The sequence below is a fragment of the Chlorocebus sabaeus genome, chromosome 7 (genome assembly GCF_047675955.1).
Source record: "Chlorocebus sabaeus isolate Y175 chromosome 7, mChlSab1.0.hap1, whole genome shotgun sequence".
Taxonomy (NCBI): domain Eukaryota; kingdom Metazoa; phylum Chordata; class Mammalia; order Primates; family Cercopithecidae; genus Chlorocebus; species Chlorocebus sabaeus.
The window spans coordinates 123,074,823-123,088,496 of record NC_132910.1 but is presented as its reverse complement, the minus strand read 5'-3'; the positions used below and the strand labels follow the sequence as shown (position 1 = coordinate 123,088,496).

Genomic DNA, 13,674 nt, shown 5'->3' with positions numbered 1-13,674 from the left:
TTGTAGAGATGAGATCTCACTATGTTCCCCAGGTTGGTCTAGACCTCCTGACCTCAAGTGATTCTCCCACTTTGATCTCTCAGAGTGCTGGGGTTTCAGACATGAGGCACCACACCTGGCCCCAACATTACTGTTAACACTGTGGTTATGTTTGTTAAGGCAGCAATTCTGCTTGACTTTCCAAGATAATCTACCTCTATATATATGCATAATTTCCATCATTTCCCAATAGAGACCTTCTGTTTTAGTGAATCCAATTGTGTAACCATACCCTTTAATCTTCTCACGACCACTCCTGTTCTTTGCCCCCAGACTTTCCTTCCATACACTTGGCTCAACTCATCTCCAGGTGGGTCCCACGCTCTGTCAGGAGAGGGTCATGGGTGAATAGTCCTCTGCAGAACAAATGCTAATCAATGAATCCTTGCCGTTCTTAGGCTTAAGTCTCATAAAAATAGTAATAATAATTTCTTAAGCTTTTTAGTCTCCCTCTAATGCTCCCTGTTGGCAGAGCCTAACATGAAGCCAGTTGAAAAGGAAGGATAGGTTTGCAGAGTTGTAACTCTAACATGTTACAGAAGAGTGTAGAAGGATGGGCTTGGAACAGGAAGATGCTAATTTAAAATTTGCACAAATACCAAGACCATTCAAGGCCCATTCAAGTCCCACCCCCTCAATGTAATCTTCCCTGAAAATACTTGCTTCAATGTCTCTCTCCTAATTCTAATTCCTTTTGTATTTCTTGCCTGCCTTACATTCTGCCACTTTATTGAGCATTACAATGTTCTCAAGTTGTGTCATAAACAGTAGGACTATTATAGGAGGAGACATTTCTATAAAATACATAAATAGATCAAATAGTTTCTAACATTTCTTATTTGACTAATAATTATATATATAAAACCTTGTGTCTTCAAAATGAATATAATCCCCTTACAGGAAGGACAATTTACTTTCATTTCATTTGTACTCAACAGATTATATAACAATATCAGTCATATAGTAAATGTTTGAAAAAGACTAATTGAGGTTATTCTTCCAAACCATGTATTTCTAATAGTCTTAAACAAAATATAGCTCCATCAGATGTCTTTTTATTTTAAATTACTCAGAAATCCTAGCATTATGGAAAGAAACAGAAGTTGGGATGGGGATTTCATTGATAGTTTTAAAAAAATGATTCAATAAAATTGTCAGAGTAAGGTGGAATTCAATGGTTTATTTTAAATCACAGTATTAGAAAATGTAGGCTGAGCACAGTGGCTCATGCCCATAATCCCAGAACTTTGGGAGGCCAAGGGCAGAGTATTGCTTAAGGCTAGGAGTTTGAGACCAGCCTGGGTAACATCTCAAGACTTTATATCTACAAAAATAGATAAATAGCAGGGTGTGGTGGTGCACGCCTATAGTCCCAGCTACTTGAGAGGCTGAAGTGGGAGGATCACCTGAGCCCAGGAGTTCCAGGCTGTAGTGAGCTATGATCACACCACTGTACTCAGCCTGGGTGACAGAACAAGACCCTGTCTCAAGAAAAAAAAAAAAGAAAAGAAAAGAAGGAAGGAAGGAAGGAAGGAAGGAAGGAGGGAAGGAAGAAAATGTAAAATGCTTTTATCTCTCAACAAATGTTCAGAAAGTACAATATTTCAATAAGCTGATTGCAAGGATGGCTTCAATTTTTCTTTCCAAATTCTTATTTTAAATGCCATTAATACAAAAAGGGGTAAAGTTTCTTTCCCCACCTCTTAAATGTGGGCTAGTCTTATGACGTGCTTTGGCCAATAGGAAGTGGTATAATTGACAGTGTGCCAGTACCAGCAAGATACCTCAAGATACCAGCTATACTCTCTTTCTCCCTCTCCCTGTGAACCTTGACACTGCCATGTGACAAACCGAGCCTGCTGGAGGATGAGCGAGTCCATTATGTGGGAGGGCCAAGGGACCCCAACCATCAGCCAGTCAAGCTGCAGAAATAATCTCTCAGGAGACTCCCGGTTGCATAGGGTAGCCCAAATGATGCCAGAACTATTCTCTGAACCCTACTAAATTTACTGAGTAGTTGAATCATGTGCTAAACAAACGGTGGTGTTTTAAACAACTAATTGTAGTAGCTAATTGATTCAACCATGCCAGTGGTCTTAGAACAATTTGTATACATCTGTGTAGGAGTAGATTCATTCCAACTGTAGCCTGAATTGTGCTTGTTTTAATTATCATGGCCTTTTCTCTTTTATATTGCTAAAGTTTTCTTCTACTTAGCTTACAAATAATCTTTATCATTCTAGTGTACTGCTTTTGAGTTGATGTATTGATTCACAAGGCATGTTAGTGACTTAGAGTAGTCCAGTTAAATTCTGGGCATCCTCCCAGTTAATAATACAAAGTGGAAATTTCTAAGCTAAATTCAGTTGCAGCATTACTAAGGAACACTTGTGCACTGTGCAGCAAAGTGAAATGTAAATGCAAATCTCGTAAGATTTGAAACCTTTCAGAGGAGGTCCATAAGCATACTGAGATGAGAAAAAGAAAAGAAACAAGATAATAAATTTGCAGTATAAGGCACTGGTTATCTAAAGGCTCACAGGCAATTTTTAAAAGAAAATTACCTGAGATAATCCTATTTATATTTCCTCCTGGCTTTGTGAACATTTGACAGTAGTTCATAGTCCAATCTGAGCTGCTGTTAGGTGAAAGAAGTTTTATTTTTCTTCAAATGTACCAACTGATGGATCAGTGACATTTATGAGTACAGACTTCTCTATTAATAGTGTGTTTTTTACTTCTAAGAAAAGTGTAAAATGGAAACCAAAGGCCAATGTTTTTCACAAAGCATCTACTTTTATTTCTAATCTTTGTCTTCAATATAACTTTAATTAACAGTGCGCTGTACTTGTCAACTCCAGCCTAGCTGCAAATCTTGAGATACAAGACTAAGAAAATGAAAAATAAATAAAAAATTTTTCTTTTTGTTAGGTATTACTTTTCCAGAAATTAAAACTTTACCTCTAATATAGCTGCTGTTTTAAAATTACAAGTGGAAGTTCATAGGACCTTGTTTTTGAAATTCAACTATCATATTACTTTTGTACATTTTCAAAAATAAATTTTAAGTTAATTTATATTTTATATATCTAAAAGAAACTCTTTTTAAGAAGTAATGTCTTAGCTTTGTTAAGCTTTGGATCAATTATTGGCATCTTGTGAGATTTTGCTAGACAGTCACTGAAGTTACTAAAGGAAAAGTAATCATTTCATTGTTCCTTCAAAATAAATGTTACTAAAAGTTATTAAAGATGCATTTTATGACATAATCTCATTTTGTTGAAAACACACTCAATGATTTTAACATTTGTTACAAAAACATTTCAAGAAATGGAGACACTTGAAGACTCGAGACAGTTTTTAATAAACTGACTTTTAGGATGGCAAACCAAGCTGTATAAAATTAGGAAATGCGCCGGGCGCGGTGGCTCAAGCCTGTAATCCCAGCACTTTGGGAGGCCGAGACAGGCGGATCACGAGGTCAGGAGATCGAGACCCTCCTGGCTAACACGGTGAAACCCCGTCTCTATTAAAAATACAAAAAACTAGCCGGGCGAGGTGGCGGGCGCCTGTAGTCCCAGCTACTCCGGAGGCTGAGGCAGGAGAATGGCGTAAACCCGGGAGGCGGAGCTTGCAGTGAGCTGAGATCCGGCCACTGCAGTCCAGCCCGGGCTACAGAACAAGACTCCGTCTCAAAATAAAATAAAATAAAATAAAATAAAATAAAATAAAATAAAATAAAATAAAATAAAATTAGGAAGTGCAATTTTGAAGAAAAGCCATAAAGCATGTTGCAACATCTTAGTAAAAAGTATTACATATTTGTAAATGCAACTGCTGGACATTTTATATAAAAGGTGTGGATATGATTCAGAAAAACTTGTATTATTACCCTATGCTGTTCAACAGACTGAGTACTTGTTATGATCTTCTCAAACTCAGGGCAGAACATTTATATAACAAAAACCAGGTATGTAAGATTATTTGCATATGGAATCCTAAGTTTTGATCAGAAATATATGTTAGGTAGTTGGATGGCATGTTTGGAGTTTATTATTTTTGTTTCTTCATATTTATGCCAGGATTCCTGCCTCATTTAGTTAGAAAAGGGCATCAAGTATAAAAACATAATTTTTTAAAAATCTCACTATTAGTGAAATACCACGTACTAGTTTCTTTTTTTGAGACTGAGTCTCACTCTGTCGCCCAGGCTGGAGTGCAGTGGCTCTGTCTTTGCTCCCTGCAAGCTCCGCCTCCCAGGTTCACGCCATTCTCCTGCCACAGCCTCCCTAGTAGCTGGGACTACAGATGCTGGCCAACATGCCTGGCTAATATTTTGTATTTTTAGTAGAGAGGGGCTTCACCATGTTAGCCAGGATGGTCTCGATCTCCTGACCTCGTGATCCACCCGCCTCAGCCTCCCAAAGTGCTGGAATTACAGGCGTGAGCCACTGCGCCCGGCCAGTACTATTTTCTTAATTATAGCAAACCACTGAGTGGAGATATTGAAAGACCCATGCACCACTGGAAAATATTGTCAGTATGCTGAACCCTAGGTGACAAAGTAAAAGATGTCAAAGATTGCACTAGTCATGTTCAAGCCAAAGAACCTCAGCCGAGGAAATGAAAATCAGCACTGCTTTTGTCATTATGATGTTTCATTTAAAAATATTTGTTCCAAGTGTATGCCTCCTCGGGTTCATTGTACTAAGTGTTGAAGAACACACATTGAGTTTTATAAATGTAAAATTTTATGACAGGATTAAGAAAAATAATCTGAAATTATTATATTAAAACCTATATATCAGAGATGTTTTATAAAAAAAAAGATAGTTGGAACTAATTTCTCCAGCTTAAAGTGTACAAAGAATTGTGCTTTAATTTGCTTTAATATAACTTAAAGAAATTTCATTCAGCTTGAATAATAATAATAATAATAATTATTATTATCATTATTTTTGAGACAAGAGTGTCATTCTGTCTCACCCAGGCTGGAATGCAGTGGCACGATCTCAGCTCACTGCAGCCTCTGCCTCCTGGGTTCCAGAGATTCTCCTGCCTCAGCCTCCTGAGTAGCTGAGATTACAGGCGTGCGTCACCACACTCGGCTAATTTTGTATTTTTAGTAGAGATGAGGTTTCACCATGTTGGCCAGGCTGGTCACAAACTCCTGACCTCAGGTGACCCACCTGCCTCAGCCTCCCAAAATGCTGGGATTACAGACATGAGACACCACACCTGGTCTCATTCAGCTTGAATTATGACGACATTAAAATTTCTAGGTCTTTATCAATAGAAAGTACTTAATGTTCACAAAGTATTTAGAACAGTGCCTGATGCATAATAAATTTTGAATATTAGTCATTATTATTATTATTATTATCATCCCTGTTCTGCAAGTCATAATTTTTCTACCATTTATTGTATTGTCTAAACCTGGCAAGACAAAGAAAAACAAAGGGCCAGGTGCAGTGGCTTGCACCTGTAATCCTAATGCTTTGGGAGGCCAAGGTGGGAGGATTGCTTGAGGCCAGGAATTCAAGACCAACCCAGCCAACGTAGCAAGACCCTGTCTCATGTAAAAAAAAGTAATAAAATAAAATAAAAGAAAAGAAAAACAAAGAGCATCACTCAATCTGGACAGAAAATAATAAGATGAAATAAGATCTGGAATTCCTTGACCCTATATTTATCCAGGTTCCTCCTCCTTAGAAAGTAACTAACATTCATAAGTGTTAGCTTACAGGCAAACAGACAATGGTTAAAAACTAATAATATGTACTATTTAAAGGTAAAGCAAAACATTGTGGGGGCATTTATCAATAGAAAATCATACAAGTATGAAATAATCATCCATAGACTGCTTGCATATTAAAAGCTACTTTTTCAGAAAGGTCTTTTCTAATTTCATTGACTAAATTAGAGTCTTCCAGTTAAACATTCCCCTAGTCCCCTGGAATTCTCCTTCGTATCCCTCATCACATTGTTATTAGTTAGTTAATGGTACAATTATTTATTTAGTGTGTATCTCTCTAATTCTATGAAGGACTCCAGGAGCCTAGTTTCTGCATCTTTCTGTCGCATCCCTGTAATCTAGTACAGTGCATGGCACAGAGCAGGTGAATACATGAAGAGATGAATGAAATAGAAACACGCATTTACAAAGCACAGTTGATTTCTTGCTTGTATTCTAAGCGTATTTCACTTTTTCTGGCTACATACCGATATAGGCATTATAATTATGAGTAATCCTGACACATCTAAAAGTCTGACTACTAGTCTTCCTTTAGGTTTTACTTCAGTGTTCTTTTTTTTTTTTTTTCTGTCTCTCATTTTCTAAGAATGTTGATTTTTTTAGTGTCATCCTATGCTCCCTGTGAGGGAGAAAGAGGTTTGCTTTCTCCCTCATTTGATATTTTTTTTTTCCTTCCTGCTCTAGAAATAGCAAGATGATACATTTTATATTTATTTTTCCACTTCAATCAATAACTGCACTTACAATCCTTCTAAGCTCCTGTGTTTTTTGAAACAACTCTCATGATTTATCTCATTATTTATCATTATTTATCTTCCTGCACACAAGTTACAAAGCAAACCATGAGGAAAATAAACTGATGGTAACCAAATCAGGTTTTAGATGCCTTCCAATGATCTAAAAGGGAACGGTAACAAAATTGGTGTGTTTAGGCAGTCCTGGTATTTTGTAGATATGACACAGACAGAATTACTTACTCTTTACAACACGGTTCATTATGATCTCCACACTTTTCTGAATTGTCTTGTTTAAGATGCTTGGAGTATCCTCACCCTAAATTTCTGTCTTCTGAAATCCTACCTGCTGTCTAAGGCTGAAAGGAAGTATGCAACTTTTCCTTCTCCTTTTCCCTTCATATTATATTGCAATTCCAATTTATTCAATTGGGCAACACATATTTCTTGACACATCTGTTTACTATGTATTATGCAAAGCTTTAGTGATATACTAGTGAAAATATATAATCCAGTACTCTTGAAACTTGCAATACAGAGATTGCATGGCATATTAAATATTATGTTGTTTTAAATAAGCAGCTATACTGATGGAGCTGTATAGAGAAAATCATTTGGCAAGCACACTCCCTAAGGAGCAAAAAGTCTACTGAAGGTGACATTGTAGGTTAGCAGATCTCTAAGATTCCTAAGATTGGAAAACACATCAGAGAAGAAGCTGTCTATTTTTGATTTTGTTTTACTTAGCTACCTGGGCCAGGCCTCATGGACAACATCCTGTCTCTATAGGTAAGCACACGTTTTAGATCTTAACACCCACCCAAGGCAGCTGTAAATAATACTAGTCTTTTATTAATCAGGATTACCTACAGAAAAAAAACCAGTAGAACAGAATAAATAGATGGATATGTAGGTATAGATATAGATAAGAGGGAATTAGTTCACATGGATATGGAGGCCAAAAAGTCCCAATATCTGCTATCTGCAAGCTGGAGAATTATGAAAACTAGTGCTGTAATTTAGGTTGAATCCGAAGGCCTGAAAATGGGGGTGAGGTGCTGATGGTGTAAGTCCTGCTCTGAGCTTGAAAGCATTATAACCAGGAGCACCGATATCCAAACACAAGAGAAGATGGATGTCTCAGGTCAGGGAGAGACAGCAAATTCACCCTTCCTCTGCCTTTTTTTTCTATTTAGTCCCTTAACATATTGGATGCTGCCCAGTCACATTGGGTACGGTCATCTGCTTTACTCACTTCTCCAATTCAAATGCTGATCTCTTCCGAAAACAACTTCACAGACACATTGATAAATAATGTTTTTCTGGCTATCTGGGCATCCCATAGCCCAGTGAAGTTGAAATACAAAATTAACCATCACAGATATATAGTTCCACTCTTTGATCTTTGAATGGTGCCCAAGAGTGCCCAAAAGTAAGCTAAGTAGTAATTCTGAGCCAAAATATTCATACTGAATATACTTTTACAATTTAGTAAAGCAATAGGAAAATTCTAGCTTCTCTTACTCATGCAAAAAGAATCAAAGGGCTATTTATCCTTTCTTGGGCCAGAGTGAAACACTGTTTCCCTGCAATAAAAGTGGTGAGAGGAGCAGTGTCTACAACAAGAAGCAGCAGAAAACTCAGATGGCTAAAAGATAAGAGTAATTAGTGAGTTCTGTGGTCCAACCAGACATTTCACCTGCCTGAGCTGCACATTTTGCATTTTATTTTAGATATAAAATTTATCTTCTCTTATGAGAAAAAGAACCTTTATTTCTTATACTTTTAAGTTCTGGGATACATGTGCAGAACGTGCAGGCTTGTTACATAGGTATACACATGCCATGGTGGTTCGCTGTATCCATCAACCCGTCACCTACATTAGGATTTTCTACTAATGCTCTCCCTCCCCTAGTCCCACCCCCCAACAGATCCTCGTGTGTGATCTTTCCCTCCCTGTGTCCATGTGTTGTCATTGTTCAACTCTCATTTATAAGTGAGAACATGTGGTGTTTGGGTTCCTCTTCCTGTGTTAGTTTGCTGAGAATGATGGTTTCCAGCTTCATCCATGTCCCTCCAAAGGACGTGAACTCATCATTTTTTATGACTGCATAGTATTCCATGGTATATATGGGACACATTTTCTTTATCCAATCTATATTGATGGGCATTTGGGTTGGTTCCAAGCTTTTGCTATTGTGAATAGTGCTGCAATAAACATACATGTGTTCATGTCTTTATAGTAGAATGATTAATAATCCTTTGAGTATATATCCAGTAATGGGATTGCTGGGTCAAATGGTATATCTGGTTTTAGATCCTTGAGGAATCATCACACTGTCTTCCACGATAGTTGAACTAACTTACATTCCCACAAACAGTGTAAAAGCGTTCCTATTTCTCTACATCCTCTCCAGCATCTGTTGTTTCTTGATATTTTAATGATTGACATTCTAACTGGTATGAGACGCTATCTCACTGTGGTTTTGATTTGCATTTCTCTAATGACCAGTGATGATAATCTTTTTGTCATATGTTTGTTGGTGGCATAAATGTCTTCTTTTGAGAAGTGTTTGGTCATATACTTTGCCCACTTTTTGATGCGGTTGTTTTTTTCTTGTAAATTTAAGTTCCTTGTAGATTATGGATATTAGCCCTTTGTCAGATAGATAGGTTGCAAAAATATTCTCCCATTCTGTAGGTTGTCTATTCACTCTGATGATTATTACTTTTGCTGTGCAGAAGCTCTTTAGTTTTATTAGATCCCATTTGTCAATTGTGGCTTTTGTTGCCATTGCTTTTGGTGTTTTAGTCATGAAGTCTTTGCCCATGAGTATGTCCTGCATAGGTTTTCTTCTAGGGTTTTTATGGTTTTAGGTCTTACATTTAAGTCTTTAATCTATCTTGAGTTAATTTTTGTGTAAGGTATAAGGAAGGGGTTCAGTTTCACTTTTCTGCATATGGCTAGCCAGTTTTCCCAACGTCATTTATAAAATAGGGAATCCTTAACCCATTGCTTGTTTTTATCAGGTTTGTCAAAGATCAGAAGGTTGTAGATGTGTGGCGTTATTTCTGAGGTCTCTGTTCTGTTCCTTTGGTCTCTATATGTGTTTTGGTACCAGTGTCATGCTGTTTTTGTTACTGTAGCCTTGTAGTATAGTTTGAAGTCAGATAGCATGATGCCTCCAGCTTTGTTCTTTTTGCTTAATATTGTCTTGGCTACATGGGTTCTTTTTTGGTTCCATATGAAATTTAAAGTAGTATTTTTCCTAATTCTGTGAAGAAAGTCAATGGTAGCTTGATGGGAATAGCATTGAATCTATAAATTACTTTGGGCAGTATGGCCATTTTGACAATGTTGATTCTTCCTATCCATGAGCATGGAATGTTTTCCATTTGTTTGAGTCCTCTCTTATTTCCTTGAGCAGTGGTTTGTAGTTCTCCTTGAAGAGGTCCTTCACATCCCAGGTAAGTTTTATTCCTAGGTATTTTATTCTCTTTGTAGCAATTGTGAATGGGAGTTCACTCATTATTTGACTCTATTATTGATGTATAGAATGCTTGTGATTTTTGCACATTAATTTTGTATCCTGAGACTTTGCTGAAGTTGCTTAGGAGCTTAAGAAGATTTTGGGCTGAGACGATGGGGTTTTCTAAATATACAATCATGTCATCTGCATACAGAGACAATTTGACTTCCTCTCTTCCTATTTGAATACTCTTTATTTATTTCTCTTGTCTGATTGCCCCGGCCAGAACATCAAATGCTATGTTGAATAAGAGGGGTGAGAGAGGGCATCCTTGTCTTGTGCTGATTTTCAAAGGGAATGCTTCCAGCTTTTGCCCATTCAGTATGATATTGGCTGTGGGTTTGTCATAAATAGCTCTTATTATTTTGAGATACGTTCCAAGAATGCCTAGTTTATTCAGAGTTTTTAGCATGAAGGGGTATTGAATTTTATCGAAGGCCTTTTCTGCCTCTATTGAGATAATCATGTGGTGTCATTGGTTTTGTTTATGTGATGGATTATGTTTATTGATTTGCACATGTTGAAACAGTCTTGCATCCCAGGGATGAAGCCAACTTGATCATGGTGGATAAGCTTTCTGATGTGCTGCTGGATTCAGTTTGCCAGTATTTTATTGAGGATTTTCACATCAATGTTCATCAGGGATATTGGCCTGAAATTTTCTTTTTTTGTGTGTGTGTCTCTGCCAGGTTTTGGTATAAGGATGATGCTGGCCTCATAAAATGAGTTGGGGAGGAGTCCCTCTTTTTCTGTTGTTTGGCATATTTGCAGAAGGAATGATACTTGATCCTCTTTGCACCTCTGGTAGAATTTGGCTGTGATTCTGTCTGGTCCTGGGCTTTTATTGCTTGGTAGGCTATTAATTACTGCCTCAATTTCAGAACTTGTTATTGGTCTATTCAGGGATTTGGCTTCTTCCTGGTTTAGTCCTGGGAGGGTGTATGTGTCCAGGAATTTATCTATTTCCTCTAGATTTTCTAGTTTATTTGCATAGAGTTGTTTATAGTATTCTCTGATGGTAGTTTGCACTTCTGTGGGATCGGTGGTGATATCCCCTTTCTCATTTTTTATTGCATCAATTTGATTCATCTCTCTTTTCTTCTTTATTGGTCTGGCTAGCAGTCTACCTATTTTGTTGATCTTTTCCAAAAAACCAGCTCCTGAATTCACTGATTTTTGGAAGGGTTTTTTCATATCTCTATCTCTTTTAGTTCTGTTCTGATCTTAGTTATTTCTTGTCTTCTCCTTGTTATTTAATTTGTTTACTCTTGCTTCTCTAGTTCTTTTAATTGTGATGTTGAAATGTCAATTTTACGATATTGATTCTTCCTATCCATGAGCATGGTATGTTCTTCCATTTGTTTGTGTCCTCTTTTATTTCACTGAGCAGTGGTTTGTAGTTCTCCTTGAAGAGGTCCTTTACATCCCTTGTAAGTTGCCTTCCTAAGTATTTTATTCTCTTTGAAGCAATTATGAATGGAAGTTCATTCATGATTCAGCTCTCTGTTTGCCTGTTACTGGTGTGTAAGAATGCTTGTGATTTTTGCACATTAATTTTGTATCCTGAGACTTTGCTGAAGTTGCTTATCAGCTTCAGGAGATTTTGGGCTGAGATGATGGGGTTTTCTAAATATACAATCATGTCATCTGCAAACAGGGACAATTTGACTTCTTCTTTTCCTAACTGAATACCCTTTATTTCTTTCTCTTGCCTGATTGCCCTAGCCAGAACTTCCAACACTATGTTGAATAGGAGTGGTGAGAGACGGCATCTCTGTCTTATGCCAGTTTTCAAAGGGAATGCTTCCAGTTTTTGCCCATTCAGTATGATATTGGCTGTGGGTTTGTCATAAATAGCTCTTACTATTTTGATATACGTTCCATCAATACCGAATTTATTGAGAGTTTTTAGCATGAAAGACTGTTGAATTTTGTCAAAGGCCTTTTCTGCATCTATTGAGATAATCAGGTGGTTTTTGTCTTTGACTCTGTTTATATGTTGGATCACGTTTATTGATTTGCGTATGTTGAACCAGCCTCGCATCCCAGGGATGAAGCCCACTTGATCATGGTGGATAAGCTTTTTGAGGTGCTGCTGGATTCGGTTTGCCAGTATTTTATTGAGGATTTTTGCATCGATGTTCATCAGGGATATTGGTCTAAAATTACTGCCCAAGGTAATTTATAGATTCAATGCCATCCCCATCAAGCTACCAATGAGTTTCTTCACAGAATTGGAAAAAACTGCTTTAAAGTTCATATGGAATCAAAAAAGACCCCGCATTGCCAAGACAATCCTATGTCAAAAGAACAAAGCTGGAGGCATCATGCTACCTGACTTCAAACTATACTACAAGGCTACAGTAACCAAAACAGCATGGTACTGGTACCAAAACAGAGATATAGACCAATGGAACAGAACAGAGTCCTCAGAAATAATACCACACATCTACAGCCATCTGATCTTTGAAAAACCTGAGAAAGACAAGAAATGGGGAAAGGATTCCCTATTTAATAAATGGTGCTTGGAAAATTGGCTAGCCATAAGTAGAAAGCTGAAACTGGATCCTTTCCTTACTCCTTATATGAAAATTAATTCAAGATGGATTAGAGACTTAAATGTTAGACCTAAAACCATAAAAACCCTAGAAGAAAACCTAGGTAATACCATTCAGGTCATAGGCATGGGCAAGGACTTCATGTCTAAAACACCAAAAGCAACGGCAACAAAAGCCAAAATTGACAAATGGGATCTCATTAAACTAAAGAGCTTCTGCACAGCAAAAGAAACTACCATCAGAGTGAACAGGCAACCTACAGAATGGGAGAACATTTTTGCAATCTACGCATCTGACAAAGGGCTAATATCCAGAACCTACAAAGAACTCAAACAAATTTACAAGAAAAAAACAAACAACCCCATCAAAAAGTGGGCAAAGAATATGAACAGACAGTTCTCAAAAGAAGACATTCATACAGCCAACAGACACATGAAAAAATGCTCATCATCACTGGCCATCAGAGAAATGCAAATCAAAACCACAATGAGATACCATCTCACACCAGTTAGAATGGCAATCAATAAAAAGTCAGGAAACAATAGGTGCTGGAGAGGATGTGGAGAAACAGGGACATTTTTACGCCGTTGGTGGGATTGTAAACTAGTTCAACCATTATGGAAAACAGTATGGCGATTCCTCAAGGATCTAGAACTAGAAGTACCATATGACCCAGCCATCCCATTACTGGGTCTATACCCAAAGGATTATCAATCATGCTGCTATAAAGACACATGCACACATATGTTCATTGTGGCACTATACACAATAGCAAAGACTTGGAATCAACCCAAATGTCCATCAGTGACAGACTGGATTAAGAAAATGTGGCACATATACACCATGGAATACTATGCAGCCATAAAAAAGGATGAGTTTGTGTCCTTTGTAGGGACATGGATGCAGCTGGAAACCATCATTCTCAGCAAACTATCGCAAGAACAGAAAACCAAACACCACATGTTCTCACTCATAGATGGGAACTGAACAATGAGATCACTTGGACTCGGGAAGGGGAACATCACACACCGGGGCCTATCATGGGGAGGGGGGAGGGG

At 37.6% G+C, this 13,674-nt stretch overlaps 1 protein-coding gene across 1 annotated transcript in view; it reads right to left on the bottom strand.

Moving 5' to 3' along the window:
* Window positions 1-13,674, bottom strand: part of GALNTL6 (polypeptide N-acetylgalactosaminyltransferase like 6) — a 994,726-nt gene that overhangs the window by 582,117 nt on the left and 398,935 nt on the right. The window lies entirely within an intron of this gene.